Genomic DNA, 14,897 nt, shown 5'->3' with positions numbered 1-14,897 from the left:
ATTATCTTCCTGCCCATGTTCTAACTCACAAGGCGCGAGCCGGTGCAGCGTACACACCGGACATCCTGAGTCAATGGCGCCGAACCAGGAGCGGCTGCCCCAACTGCCCTGCTGACTCCGTTGACCTGCAGCACTTGATCTGGACCTTTCCTGGCACGGCGAGCCTCCGTGCCTGCTACACATCTGCTCACTACATTCAGACTTACGTAGACTGAACAGACCCCAATACCGACTTCAAATGCAAGCTTAGTGCCCTGCTAGACTTCATGTAGGAGTCTGGCACCCTCAACCTCACCTAACCCACCCCTTCCCCTCTAGGCCTCAGTCCATCCTTATGAATAAAGATTTATGAATGAATGAATGAATGAATGAATGAATGAATGAATGAATGAATGAATGAATGAATGAATGAATGAATGAATGAATGAATGAATGTAGAAACCAGCGACCGAGATGGCGCAGTGATTGTTGGGCTGGTGCAATTTGTGCCAACGCGAGACGGTAAATAATAATAATAATAATAATAATAATAATAATAATAATAATAATAATAATAATAATAATAATAATAATAATAATAATAATAATAATAATAATAATAATAATAATAATAATAATAATAATAATAATAAAGATCAAAATAGTCGTCTACCCAGGGAAGCTGATTTCTTCTCGCCCTGAGGTTGAAATATACTAGCGGCGAAGAATTTTGTATTGCGTCGGTGCTTGCAAAGGACACACTTCAAATCGGCTTTGGAGCCGCACGCACTATGCGCATTTTGCGATGGAGTGGGTAGGTGCGCTGGAACCTTAAAACATCACTTCGGGCCCTCATCTCTGCGAGTCTGCATTGCAAAGTGTGGCGTATTCCACCTGGAAAATGAGTCGGCTGGTTCTGATGACAGCAGGTTTTATGTGGGGAAGAGGGACGGTACGTACTTGTTTGCTTTTGATTATTTGCCATATTCTGCTACTCCAGTTACTGTTTACACCCGCTCGTTGTGTAGACTAACGAACCAGCAAGCATTTCCTGCAAGCATATGTTTTATATACACCTCCGGCCTTTGACTGAAGCCGAGCAGCACTTCAGGCGCGGTACAACGCTCCCAACACTGCAGTAAGCGGGCCGGGCCGCTCAAAAGGGAAGATAAAAAAAAAAATACGACGTGAAATGACAGACATCGAAAACTAGAAGGGAGAGAAGAGATGGGAATATATAAAAAAAAAGCAGAAAAGAAGTTAATGAGGAGGAAAGCGAAAGAAGAAGATAGAATGTATAAAAGAAAAAGAGAAAAGGGGCAAGGTAATAACGAAAGCAACAAAAACAGCAAGAAAGAAAAGGGGGAAAGAAAGAGAAAGAAAGGGAAAGCAAAAGGAAACAAAGAACAGAGGGGGAGAAATAAATGAAGGCGAGGGATAAATAAGGAAGGAAAGTAGAGAAAGGAATAAAAAAGGAATGAAGCAAAGAAACATAGAATGAGTGAAGAAAGGAGGATTGATAGAGAGGCAAAGAAAAAGGAGAGGGGCGGGAAAAGGAGGAATAAGAAACAAAAGAAGAAAAGAGAAAAAAAAAACGAGACAAAAAATGGAGAGAGAGAGAGAGAGAGAGAGAGAGAGAGAGAGAGAGAGAGAGAGAGAGAGAGAGAGAGAGAGATGATGGTTTGGTTCGGTTTGTAGGACATAACGTCCCAAAGCGACTCAGGCTATGCGGGACGCCATAGTGGGGGGATGTGGAAATTTCGACCACCTGAGGTTCTTTAACGTGCACTGACATCGCACAGTACACGGACAACTTGCTTTTCGCCTCCGTCGAGAAGCAGCCGCCACAGCCATTATTCGATCCCGCGTCCTTGAGTTGAGCAGTCGAGCGCTGTAACCACTGAGCTACCGCGGTGGTGCAAAAAGGAATTGGAGGTAAATAATTAAGGATAGAAACAAAGAAATGAATGAAAAAGGACGAAGGAAGCCAAAAAAACACAAAGAATAAATCAAAAAGGAATCATGAAAAGGCAATAAAGAAAGCAGAGCCAGAGAAAGAAAGGAGAAAATAAGAGAGAATGGAAGTAAAGAGAAGAGAAAAATAAAAGTTAAAAGAAAGGAAAAGAAAGCTAAGAGTAAGCGAAGGCGAGAATGGAAGAAAAGAAAGAGAAAAAAAAGATGAGGAAGGAAAAAAAAGAAATTCATAAAAATAACAGAAAAGAAAGTGAGAAAGGAAGAGATGGTACAGTGCATTCGAGCGATACTCTTGGGTGCTGCAGAATTCCTCTGCTACTGCCAAGGTGCTTCAAGAAAAGTCGCACAAATGTTCGACAGTTGCGTCAGCTGAAACCTTAGTGACCTCATTGTTCAACGTTTTCCTAATATGCAGATTAATCGCCTCGTCTTTACGCAGAGCCAATCCTTGATTTTTACGTTTGGTCCTTCTTCGACAGGCTTGCAAGCTTTTGCGCAGCCGCTTTCGTGGAAGAGAAGTATCTGTTCTGTTAAAGGGATGTGAACGGTTGACGCTTGAAATTACGAAGCACGCGCGGCTCCTCCTGTCGACTTTTTCCAGCGTGCGCCACCATTCAAGGAATTCCTGACGTGCCGTCACGGCGAACTTTGTTGTGTTGCCTTTTCTTTTCTTTCAGTTTTCTAAAGGCGATTATGTGCCGAGCCAGAACATTTCTCTAGACTTTGGAGAGCGTAGCTAGCGTACAATGACCGAGTAAAGAGCGTTACTTTGTTAAACAATGCGTCGTGAAGGGAAATGCCGCTTGTACGCATACTACAAACAATAACATAGTGACTGCTTGTTGGACGTTAAGCTTTGGTGTCAAGAGCTAAGAGAGAGCTTTGTTTTAAATCTTTCAGGCAACAAAATCCTCATTGTTATTATTTTTACAATCAATGCTTAGCGTAGTATGGAGTTAGTGCACATAGTTCATGTTAGCTTAATTAAGGACGCTTTTGTAGTTGAATGTTTTATTGGCGCGGGCTGCTAGAGAGTAAGTGCATGCGTCAAGTTTGTCAGCTCAGATGGAGACGCTTTCGCGTTTTAATCCTTTATTTCCACTTTAACGGATGCCTCGACACTGTCGTCTCCAGTATGGTTAGGTATCTATCACATCGTGTTGTTTTATTTAACTACTAATTTTTTACTGACAGTAATATTCACATGTACCATCATCATCGGCGACGCAACCACTACGTCATAGGACCTTCTTGTGTTCATCGCAACTTCATGGTTTGCGTGAGATCTGAGCTCACTACGCACTTCTACCTATTAGTGTACATCCCTAAAACGACTGCTGTTTTCGCTTGGTCCTTCAAGAAGTATGGTTTCTTCCTCGCTCTCTTTGCGTACCAATGCAGACTTGGATCAATTTTTTAATGAATTAGCTAATATGAGAGCACTGACTGGCTCTTGAACAGAAACGGCCGGAACAAAGTTCATCACACATTACAATTAATCTTTGATCGTTGCGCGAGTAGTTGAGCCGTAAGCGACTCATCATGTATTATTTCTCGTACGAATTTGCTAACGTTTATGGAAATACCGTTTATACATTTGGTGTACCGGCCACCCGCACAACCTTCTGGCGTGCGGTCTTCGCTGCGTCTCGCGCTATTTACTTGCATTGGGTGGTTTACGACCCATCAATATTCTTCATCCTCCCGCTACCTTCTCGTGTCTTGTAAGGTCCCATCATGCAAGACGAAATAGCTTAACGGGTAAGAGGAAGCTAAGGAAGGAGTATGTGCTAAAATTTCTTCCCCGCACCACTTCGCAATGGGCGACCATAATTCCTTTCGCCTGTTGCTGTGCGCTCAAAACAGGCGTAAATCCTCGGTGGCTGGAACTGTGGGACCTTTGCCAAAAGTGTGAGAAGAAAAGAAAAAGACGCTCGAGCTTGGCACCCATAGCCAGCAACACGGTGTTGCCAACTGGCTTCGTGAAGAGTTGGTTTACGTACGAGGGGACCAGCTGCAACGAAACGTCTTTACTGCGTCGATATCCGGGAATTAATGTTTAGCTTCTTCTTGAGTGGAGAAAGAGAAAAAGAGAAAAAGCGTCATTCCTGCTAGTACACTTCGCTCTCGAAGCATGCATGGTTGTTGTTTTTGTAGTTACGTCGTCACCTTCCACGAAAATGGAGAACAAGTCCGACCTGTGGTATTTCCAAGACGTCGGAACAAAGGCGACGCACACGCGAAGACTGCATCTGTTACAGAAATTCCCTACATACCTGCGCACGACGAAGGGGGCCACTCCATTTCTATGGGCTTAGAAACAAGAAAGAAAGGTTTTTTTTTTGAAACATCACTAAAAGATTTCCGCCGGTAAAGATTTTCCACACCATTATAGTTCATGTCTCTGTCAAACGTCATTTGTTTCTCTTCGGTAAAAACGAGGAAAGTAACGTTTTATAAGTGATGACCTAAAAGAAAAACAAATAAACGAGAAATTACATGCATCACTGCCACTAGCTTTCTCCGGAGAGAAAAAAAAAGCCTGGGAACCCTTTCTCTTTTCTTTTACCTCATCATGTCGCTGTGCCTTCTCCCTCTAGCAACTGAAGCTAAAGACGCCGGTGACCGCTGGTGAAGCTGGTGAGGCTCAGGTATTCTAGAACACTGGATGTCGATATTAGATTTTGCTGACAGCTGGTAGTACTTGATAAATTATTTCTATATTAGTCATCAAGGGTAAAGTATTTGTGAATCCAAATGTTATGCGTTGTTTTGGGGGCGCAGATTGGTTCGACCGTTTATGTGCCAAAAGACTCCAGTTATTGGATAGGATCAACACTTCTGCTTCCGAGTTTATAATATCTTCTGCTTGAAGCCTTTAGTAAATGAAGGAATGTACTTACAGAAAACATTTTCGTTTTCTGGCAGCTTTTAAAAATATCATAAATATTGAATAAAAATAAACAAAGAAAAGAACAACAACAAGCCGTAGGCTTTGAGAAAAGCAGGGACACATGGGAGCCAAACTCGCTGCGTTGTTGTATAGGAATTTTGTTCTTCTTGCCGCCTTATGTTTACGATAATGGAACAACACGACGATGACGCGACACTATCTCAAATGGTGGAAGGGCTTTCTTTCACAAATAGGTTCCCTGAAGGAGCGCGTTTGTTATTCTCTTATACGTGACAATCTAGGAAAGGTTATGCAGGTAGTGAACTTTAAAACAAATCTCGCTATACAACATTTTGTGAGTAATGCTCACAAAGACTGTACGACGTAACCATACTATGTCTTCATATTTGCGAGCGTACAATATCCGGGAAGGAAACGGTTGTAGAAGACATTTTTGCATCAAGCGATGATAAAAGCAGGAGACGTCGCGCGGGTTGTTATGGTTTCTGTGTCCTGAGTTACGCATCACCCTGGCCAAATAACGCTCTTAATGTATGAGATTTTGTGACCGCTTTCACCCATTTGTGAACTGGTAATTAAGGACTCAAAAGTCCCGAAACGACACATGGCCCATATTAGACCACCGATAAACTGGTTTAACCTGGCTCTGACAATGTTAAGTAATTGAGAAATTTTGTTAGCGCTTGCATGGCTCTTTGTTTATTGCAAGTTGCTCCCGCTCACAAATGAGACGCGGTCGTTCTTCAAACATTTTATACATCATGCGAGAATTTAATACCGGTAATTTTTCGCTGCTTGAGCATATCTTGCCTAGCTCAGTGACCACGCAATAATTCATACCACGTTTCAGTCTCGACTTGCGCTTCCGAAAAAACAAAAAAATTACCTTGACCAGGTATGACAAAGGTGAAAGTATTAATAGCTAGCTTGCTGCCCTTCCTGCGGACTTGGACATCTCAATTCGTTATGTTGAAATCGACTAGTTGTTTCTTAAGAAACAAATAACAACTGATTGGAACAAGCTTCCCCACGATGGAAGTTGCCGAAACGTCATCATCACCATGGTTCACTCGTACCTGCCCAAGCGCCTTCACAACAAAAATAAACGGCTATACGTGCAGGGCAGCTAAACTCATTAATATCACCTCCGCGCGGCAGGAATATTACATTTCCATAGGAAACATGCTTGAGTCGGTCTCAGCAAAAATTGAATGCTTTTTTTTAAATATATTTTACTTGCAATGGTGCGCTCTAGCATTAAAATATTTTATATTTGTATCCGGAAAGTTTAAAACATTAATTTTTTTTTTCTGGAACAACTGTCCTGTTTATAACGTTAAATTTGCCGAAGTGTTCTGCTAATGGGTCGAGGAGCTGATGGGTCAATGAGAATCAGGAGGAAAATTGCATGGCGTGAACATTACTGCGTGCCAGGTCGATTCTTGGGACCAATGAAGCGCTGAATAACCTGCGACAAGGGCTTTGAAGCTCTGGGTCAAGAAGAATCTAGGTTCGCTGTTCGTTTCTGTCTTGAACACAGTGAAAGTGACAAGCATTCAACCCATATGCATAACTCTCTCTCTCTCTTTAATTTTTTATTGCCGTTGTCTTATGCTTGCGATTACACGTACGTTCTGTAGGAAACAGATAGGCAATAGTTATTTGGGACGAAATTGGGCAGGACAACGAAAGAGTGTGTGCGTCGCATCTGTAGAGTTCTTGTTTGGTTATTCATGTTTAGTTTACTTTTTGCGTGGATGCAAACTTTAAAGTCACATTACTCCGCAGAAGTAATTGCACCGCAATGTCATAACTAGTCGGGAACAGTAATTAGTTATGAAATAAAGTACATTTTTGTGATCTCAGCAAAGTAATTAGTAATGTAATTTACTTCATTTTCCGAAATAACGAACGCGATAGCGCTGAAGATCACATTACAGAGAAGATTCATCGTCCGCGCCAGATTTGTGAGCTAAAAATGGCGCGCAGATGGCTTGGCCCAGCATTGGTTCTTCGATTGTTCGTGTGACTCATAACTAGAGCGCATATCGGAAGGTTAGGAAGAGCTGCCGAGTGTGTTGTTCATTTGAGGTGGCAATCGAACCAGGTACCTTGGATCCCAACTCAGACACACTACCTAAGGTCACGCAGACCATGCAGGCAACGGGACTTTATATCTGCGGCGGATGGCCTTTCACTTAATGTGGTAGCTTACGACTCTATGCTCATGAGTATGTGGGAGATAATTAAGGCACATAATAAGGTATTATTGACTGAGCGAATAGCGAAGCGCATGTATACGTGAGCGAGGACCCCTAAGGGAGCAGCGAATCTAGACGGGGGCCACTAAGGCTGTCGGCTCATACAACTTAAATCGCAGTTTAAGTTTACCACAGATTTTTTCGTGCCGGTCTGTCTCTTATTATTAACACTATAAAAAGAAGATAAAAAGAAAAAAGACGGAAAATAATGAAGGAAGAAAGAGAGAGAGAGAGATGAGTGAAATTGGAAAGGAAAGAAGAAAGGAAAGGAATAAAGACGTAAGGGGAAAAAGGAATCTGTGCTCTCGCTTGAGGCGATGTGGAAGGATGGCCGCAGATCCGATTCCGTCCCCCTAAAACTCTAGATGAAACTCCGCTATTGATTCAAGAAATGCGAGATCTCAGCAGCAAGTCTGGCAGCACCAGGAAAGTATAGCGTTTTATTTTTTGCACCTAAGGCTGGGGGGGGGGGGGGGGGGCGAGGTCGAAAGACTGTCGCTACACAGATTGGGAGGCTCTACGAAATGAGTGGCAGCCGCACGCAGCTGGGCCCTGTCCCGTTCTTCGCCGGGAATCAGGAAAAGACAAGGACAAACACAATCTCGCCCGCGTTGTTTTGACACGCAACGCCAAATCAAGCAGGAAAAATACAAAGGAATTTCCCTGGTTCGCGGATCAACGAGCGCTCAGTCATTTGCAGCATTTGCAGAGATCTGGCCCGCGGTAAAGCGAGTCTGTTGTTAATGTAGTCTGCATACTTGAGTATGCTTGACATCCCATATATATATATATCAATGTAGGAACGGAGCTTCATGATGAAAACCCACCTTAGCCGCCTGAAATAAGGTTACTACGCAAGGATGAACACGAAAACGAACGCTAAAAAACCTGACAGGACGGTTAAAGGCAAGGCGCCTTGATGTTCTGGAGCTGAGCTCGAGATTTAGCATATTTTATATTCATTGTCGGAAAAATGCATTTCAAGACTTTATAATAGCACCAAAACAAGTGACGTCAAGTGTATCGCCCTACGATAATACAGTGGTATTCAAAATTATCCATGAGTTCAACGCAGAGTTTTCTCCCATGCCAGTGGGTCCCGTGCCAAAATTTGAGATGAGTCAAATTAAATAGCTTTCAATGTTCGTGTAAAGAGATTGCGGACAGACGCAATCAACAGGTTAGTGGAAAATGACACGATTGTAGCAGTCGCCATGTGTCTGTTACGCTGAACTTATCTGACGCCGATCTGACATTCGGGACTGTTGCAAACATTTATATTTTTTAAAGTCTCATGTTGGGCCTTCCTTCGCTAACTGCGCATGTACCGACTTTTCCTACTTTGCCACAACTTTCTTTATCTGGCTATGGCGGCTAGGGAACTTTTTCAACAACTTATATAGTCGCCTTCGTTATTTGTGACTGGCGTATCACTCGAACTGATTCATTTCAAGACAGCACCATTTTTAGAACAGCAAGTTAAATGCTGACGTTGTACTCAGCAGTACAATGCGAGGAAGTTGTGAAATGCGTTCTTTTACCCTATAGGGTCCTTGGTTAGTATGTGTGGCTTCACCCCTGAAAATCTGTACACTTGGAGTAGCTGAACGATCTGGGACAAAGTTTGATATTTGAATCAATCACTCAATTCATCTTCCCCAATGCTGTGTAGCGCTGGAATACATTTTTTGGATAACACCCCTGCCTTCCCTCTCCGTCTATCTTTGAATCACTGGATCGATTATTCAACTGAATAATCAATCAGTTTAGCAACAAATCATCAGTCGAATTAGTAAATTACTTAATACACCAGTCAATCAATTCTTATTAACCAGTTCTCGATTCAATTAGTCAATCAATCAATCAATGCTTATTTGATAAAATGTAATAGCGAGATTGCGATCAAATTTTCTGGCTTTCATATTTCCGTCCATCAAACGCGAGGGATGAGGCGCAATTTCTGGAGTGATGCCCAGCTCTGAAGTGGCGACGTAGTGTTTTCCAGGCGCTTTGCTGACCATAAAGAAGCGGCGCCGTAAGTGCGTGCGCATCTGCCGCACGCGAGGTTCTGTAAACAGGCTTTCAGGGAGCAGCAAACCCTGCCGAGTGGCTAACCGGGTCCGCCGACGACCAGGCGCGCCCTGAGCGGCTGCTGTACAGCGGACTGGAATTCTTGACAGCGCGGTGATAACAAAAGCCCCGGAGAGAGACACAGGCTCACGCATAAGCGCACGCCCGTATAAGCGCGCTCCCGACAAGCGGCACATCCAATATTGAGCGGTTGGGTGGACGGCGCGAGCGCTTTGCGGGACGCCTGGCGCTGGCCGCGAAGCCAATATGCCGGCCATGATAGTCTCGTTGTGATGGGTAGCCACGAGCCTAATTAGGAGCCTGTGTCAACCAAACGAAGCTAGGGCTGACTGCGCAGACTTTCCCCCACAGCGCTGCAGGGCCGCCAAAAGAAAGAACTGTTGTTTTGTGGGAAAGCTAAATTATCCGCAGTACTTTGTCACCACGGTCGAGCTGTCGCGTAATTTTTTTTTCTGCCCTCTCATGCATATTCAAGCACGTCTCACTAGCAGCTAATACTTTTACACTTTGCTGTGCATTTTGGCAGCATAAACTGCACAGCTTCTCATTTCCATGCGCATAACTGTGCACTACGATGCTAAGGCCAGCTAGTTTTTTCAGCGAAATTCAATTAAGTGGTATGCTTCTTTCTTTTTATATGAAAAGTGTGAAGAATTATTTCAGGCCTAAGTGAACATGTTACAACTCTGCTCTTCTTCCGGCAGTATTAGGATAAGACGTCCCTTTACATTTGCTGTCGGTGTTTTTTCTTTTTTTTTTTTTTTTTTTTTAGAATGGCACCACACTGCCCATTGTATGCTCAGCTGCAAGATGTTCCTACGGCCTGGTGGAATTTGGGGCTAACAATGAGTACCAATACCCTAGTAATGGCAAATCAGCTAGACCGGCAGGGGGTCGACCTTTAAAGCTGTACAACACCGAACGGAAAACAGGAACGCTTTTTGGAGGTGTACTGAAGGAGCCTTTCATTAAAAATAGCTGCTGTAAATATTCCAAGAAATGTCTGACCCGTGAGCATCAAATCTTCGTACGACTCGCTGGACACACGCGTGCCATGAAGCGTCCGTGTAGCTGCAGTCGTGCTTAGTGGGGGCAAGCTGTCGTTCAGGCACAGCGACATCTGATGGGCTCGCTTTAAAACTCAACTTTCGATGTTGGGGAGATTCCTAAGCTCTGATACCGGCATTTCAGAAGCTCTGAGTTAGCTGTTAGTCATATGCCATGAGCTTGGTAATATACTATCTACAATCAACGCGATTGTCTCATTGTCATTTTGCGATCCTAAAGGTTACGGTTAATTGCATGTTGAAGATTAAACAGCTGCGCGAGTCGGACGCCAGATTTCAAGGTTGATGAGCAACAAAGACGGAACCGATTGAGCACTACAAGTAGTTCCTATGTTGGCAAAATGCGCTACCTATACATAAGATTTACCATCACTATTATCATCGTGATCATTCGTTTGGATGGCACTGCACTACTGTGTACAAAACAAAATAGTGTAGCGCGTGCGAGACACTGCCCCAGAGGCTCTTGTCTGTGGCAAACAGAGCTGCGGAGCTGCTGTGATCCGCTACTAATTGAATGCTTTGTTGTGGCGTCGGTGTGCTCGTCTGGAAACAGAACTGGCAACTTGTCCATTATTAATTTAAACAGCGCGAACACGAAGACAAAGGACAAGATCTCGTCCTTAGTCTTTGTGTTCGCGCTGTTTAAATTAATAATGAATGTGTACCAACTCACCCAACAAAGTATCTTGGCTGGCAACTTGTGTTTTGCCGAGAGCCGAGTGCCCAATGTCGACAAATGCTTATTTTTTATGAAGCAGATAGTGAGTGCTCCAAAAGTGCTCTGAAAAAACAAACAACAAAAACGACTGCTCCAAAGTTGTGGTAATCCACACATTTGTACGGCACTGCGATAGGACTAAAGCGGGTCGCAACTCACTGGGAACATGCGGCGACCCTTTCCCTTCTATTCTATTTCACTGCAGCCGGATAAGGTTTCTTTCACCACATCACATCAAATCTCTTTATTTTCCTTGAAGACGCATTTTGGGGATTTTACATAAAGGGTGGGTTTACAAAATGCAGATTTCTACAGTACTCGTAAATGTTGATGGGCATGTTATGGCAGCGATATGGTGGGGAAGGCCATTCCAGTCCGCTGCTGACCTCCTACAATTCTCTACGGGTCCATCGGCGTCGTCACGTTGTGACGTCACGAGACCGCGTCACAAAGCCAAGCAAGGCAGCAATCGTGACGACAGTTGGTAGCTGCTCTGAGTTATGGGCAGGCACGGCTAGGCGTCTCTGTGTATATGAAGTAGGGTGCCTCGATGTCAGCGCCGCCGTTCAGGGTGGTGCCATTCTTTGACCGGCTCCACGCCGCTTTTTTCGCGCTGCGACGCCATGTTGAATCACGGCGGGTGCTCGGAGTGGGCGCAGTTGCGTGATGCAAGCAGCTAAGCTTGCGTTGTTCGAGGCTGCGGATGACTCTGGTGGTTCCACTTGTTTGAGACCGCGTGACTTACGAGCTTGTCAGGTCCACCGAGCAAGCATTACGAGCATTTGTGTGTGCTTATATGCGCTGGGTGAAACCGTAGACTAGGTTGTTTTCATTTCCCCTGGGACTCAAAGGGAAGATAGAAATGGGATCGACGGAAAGTAACTGAGCACGGAGTTTACTCGGCTTCTGAGCTCAACAGAAGCCGAGGAAACTCCGTGCGAGGCGGCCTGCCTAATGTACACCTGCTGGAGAGGAAGACAGCAACTCCTCCTCAACTGTTGCTGCAGAGGCTGGCTAAGCTAGCCTGATGATTCTGACGACAATCATGGCAGCTAGACTGTGGCTGGCGTCTACTTGGTGTAGAGGGATTTGTTTTAACTGTTGCACCAACTCTACACAACACATTTACCAGTCTTTCTTGCTCGCTATTTCGTGGTTGACATTTTGTTTTTTCATTTTTGTTGCGAATGCTACTTCACAATGCGCGCATCAAAATTTTTGCTTTAAGTGTGTCACATATTTCATGGTTTGCATCTCTTTTTACGCGCTTCTTTCATATCTTATCTATAAGTGTTGCAACCGATTGCACATACACAATATATATATATCCTTCTGGCTCGGTAATTTATGTTACAGCTTGCAATGTTTTTTTCCATGTTCGACTGCACTCAACATTACAAAAATAATTTGCATTGTACATGAACAAAAAAATCCAGCTGAAACGACGCGTTCATAAGAGAAGTACGTGGGCAGCGCTGGAAACACAAAATAAAATTACATGAAAAGGAAAATTTCAGTGGTGTTTCCAGCGTCGTCCGGTGTACTTCTTTTTGTTATGAACGCGTCGTTTCTGCTGATTTTTTTTTTTTTCACGTACTGCACATCCCCTGGATTAACAAGCTATACGCTTTTTCAAATTTTCATCGTCCTCGGCTTTGTTGTCTTTAATGACTGCTAGGGGTGAGGTTGATAAGCTCCCTTACATACTTGTCTGCAGAGGCAATAAAGCTCAACATTTAGGTGCCTAGCATTTATTTATAACAGCCTGACTGTTCAGCATCCAATCCAGTTGGCAGAATATGTAATTCAGGCGTAGCCAAAATAATGAAGCTTTTTCAATTAAACCTTTTATGGTTGCTTTTTCTTTTTTTTTTTCAATGAATAATTTTTTTAAGTCGATTACTCTTATTTCGGATTTAAAATTTTCAGAAAACAATATCTATAGTTTATGATGACCTCAAATCCACATTTTGTGTAAGTTTACAAGCATAGTTTAATAATCAGTAGAAATCGCCTTGAATAAAATATAACAGAGGATCGCAGTCGAGTACCGGTGCGCGTGTCTATGGTGCAAGCGAACTCTGCATGCGAGCGAATTCACGAACTACAAAGGAATAGGCGCCCATAAGAAAAACAAAACGAGTGAAAAACTTGCGTAATCATTTCTGCTATCAACAACTAGAGAAATCGATCTTCGGGGGCGCCGAGAAAAAAAAAATGCCGCTGTGACAACGTTCGTATACTGAAGTTCACACATCATTAGTATATACAGAGTCCTTAATGATATATACCAGCGTCTGCCTGTAAACAGATGTAATTGCTCTGTGTAAGCAATATACCGCCGAACAACTCGCATTTTCACTTCGAAGGATTATAAAGCAGACCGACATCAGTTTCTGCGAACACAACAAAGAGAAACAGCCCGCGCGACGAAAGTGAATCCATCCTCAGGGCGCGAGCGGCTGACGCGCGGCCGTCAACAAAACGACGGATTAAAACAAAACAAAAAAAGCCATATGAAAAACATTAAGACGATTTTTTCTACCCACACAGGGCATCAGAGCATGCTGGCGAAAGGATCTGTTAAATATTAACAGGTTTTCCAATCCCACAGCCGCACAAGCTCGGCCACTTGAGGCCGTAAAATTAAGTCCTACAATTATGTATTCGACAATTCGATGTTAAAATGGCTATTATGAGTGAAATTGCTTGCAGTGCGATACAGATGAAAAAGACAATTCAAGTCAAAGCACTCTGAAGCGCCGAAGTCAAGAACGGCGCCGTTACGCATGCTAGCGCCGCGGATCCCGAGTGCTTCAATATGGCGGCGTCGGCGAGGTTGTCTCTATCCTGAACGGTGGCACTGCATCGAGGCACCCTGGGTTGAAATTGAGTCGGGATCAACGCTGCATATATGTCTACCGCATTGCAAAATCCCCGCAGGCGGAGAGAGCAACTATGGAGTTATGCCTCTGAATATGAGTAACGGTGGCTACACAGATTCAGTGCATGCGGCGAGCATCAGTGACGTAGGAGAAGAACCAGGCCAAGCAGACTCCACACTGTAATGCAATCATATTCTCGAATCTCAACTGCTATATTATAGTAGCGACATGTATCTAATCATTATTCATCAAATTTCCAAAGCTTCACCATAAATCTCTGGATAGTTCACCCATGCTGCTTTGTCCTGCCCTGTTTCTAATAAAAAAGACCGTAAGGACAATTTCATACAATCATTGTTATAGGTAAGGAAAGATTCTTTTACTCTTCTGCATACGTTAATGGACAGCCTACAGACTTCTTCAGCCAATATTTTTTGTTGCTTCATTGGAAATCTACATTCCAATTAACGAATACCAGGCTGTGGAGGTGTGAAACACGCAGAACTAATTAAAACTTACTATTTCTCCATATGATTGGCTCATTTTCTCACCGGTACTCCGCGCTTGTAAACGCTGATGTCATGGACACGACATATAGTTAGTATGTTACAGTTAGTAGTAGTTGTTAGTAGTAGCTCTATAAACACATCGACTGCCGCGCCGACAAGTCGCGTGGAGAACCTGCCATTATCGAAGATGCACAAATTTTGCTAAAACTATAATTAAGAGTACCAAAATAGCTTAAAATATAATGAAATGAATAAATAACCTAAATAAACTCGGTTGTATCTACCGCAGATACCAGCAGCCGTTTTTTCCTACGGTAGTCGACTGCCTTTTCCTTTCTTAGCGTAAAGCGCAGAGTCATTTGAATGCAGGGGGCGAGCAGCCGTAGAAACAAAGTTTTTTCATTGCTTTTGCGCCTTCGCCTAAATAAGTGAAACCATTCAGATCGCTTATTCACGCATATTTTTTCCAGTCACAAAGAAGCGACAGGCTCCATTG

General features: G+C 43.5%; 1 protein-coding gene across 1 annotated transcript in view; it reads right to left on the bottom strand.

The window, feature by feature from the left end:
- The window catches only part of LOC146197637 (high affinity nerve growth factor receptor-like), a 150,573-nt gene that overhangs the window by 117,966 nt on the left and 17,710 nt on the right, over positions 1-14,897 (bottom strand). The window lies entirely within an intron of this gene.

This window comes from Amblyomma maculatum, chromosome 3, assembly GCF_055883805.1.
Source record: "Amblyomma maculatum isolate TAMU_Amacu chromosome 3, ASM5588380v1, whole genome shotgun sequence".
In the NCBI taxonomy this organism is placed as follows: Eukaryota; Metazoa; Arthropoda; class Arachnida; order Ixodida; family Ixodidae; genus Amblyomma; species Amblyomma maculatum.
Note: the sequence above shows the minus strand (reverse complement) of the source record. Positions and strands in the feature narration are given on the sequence as shown.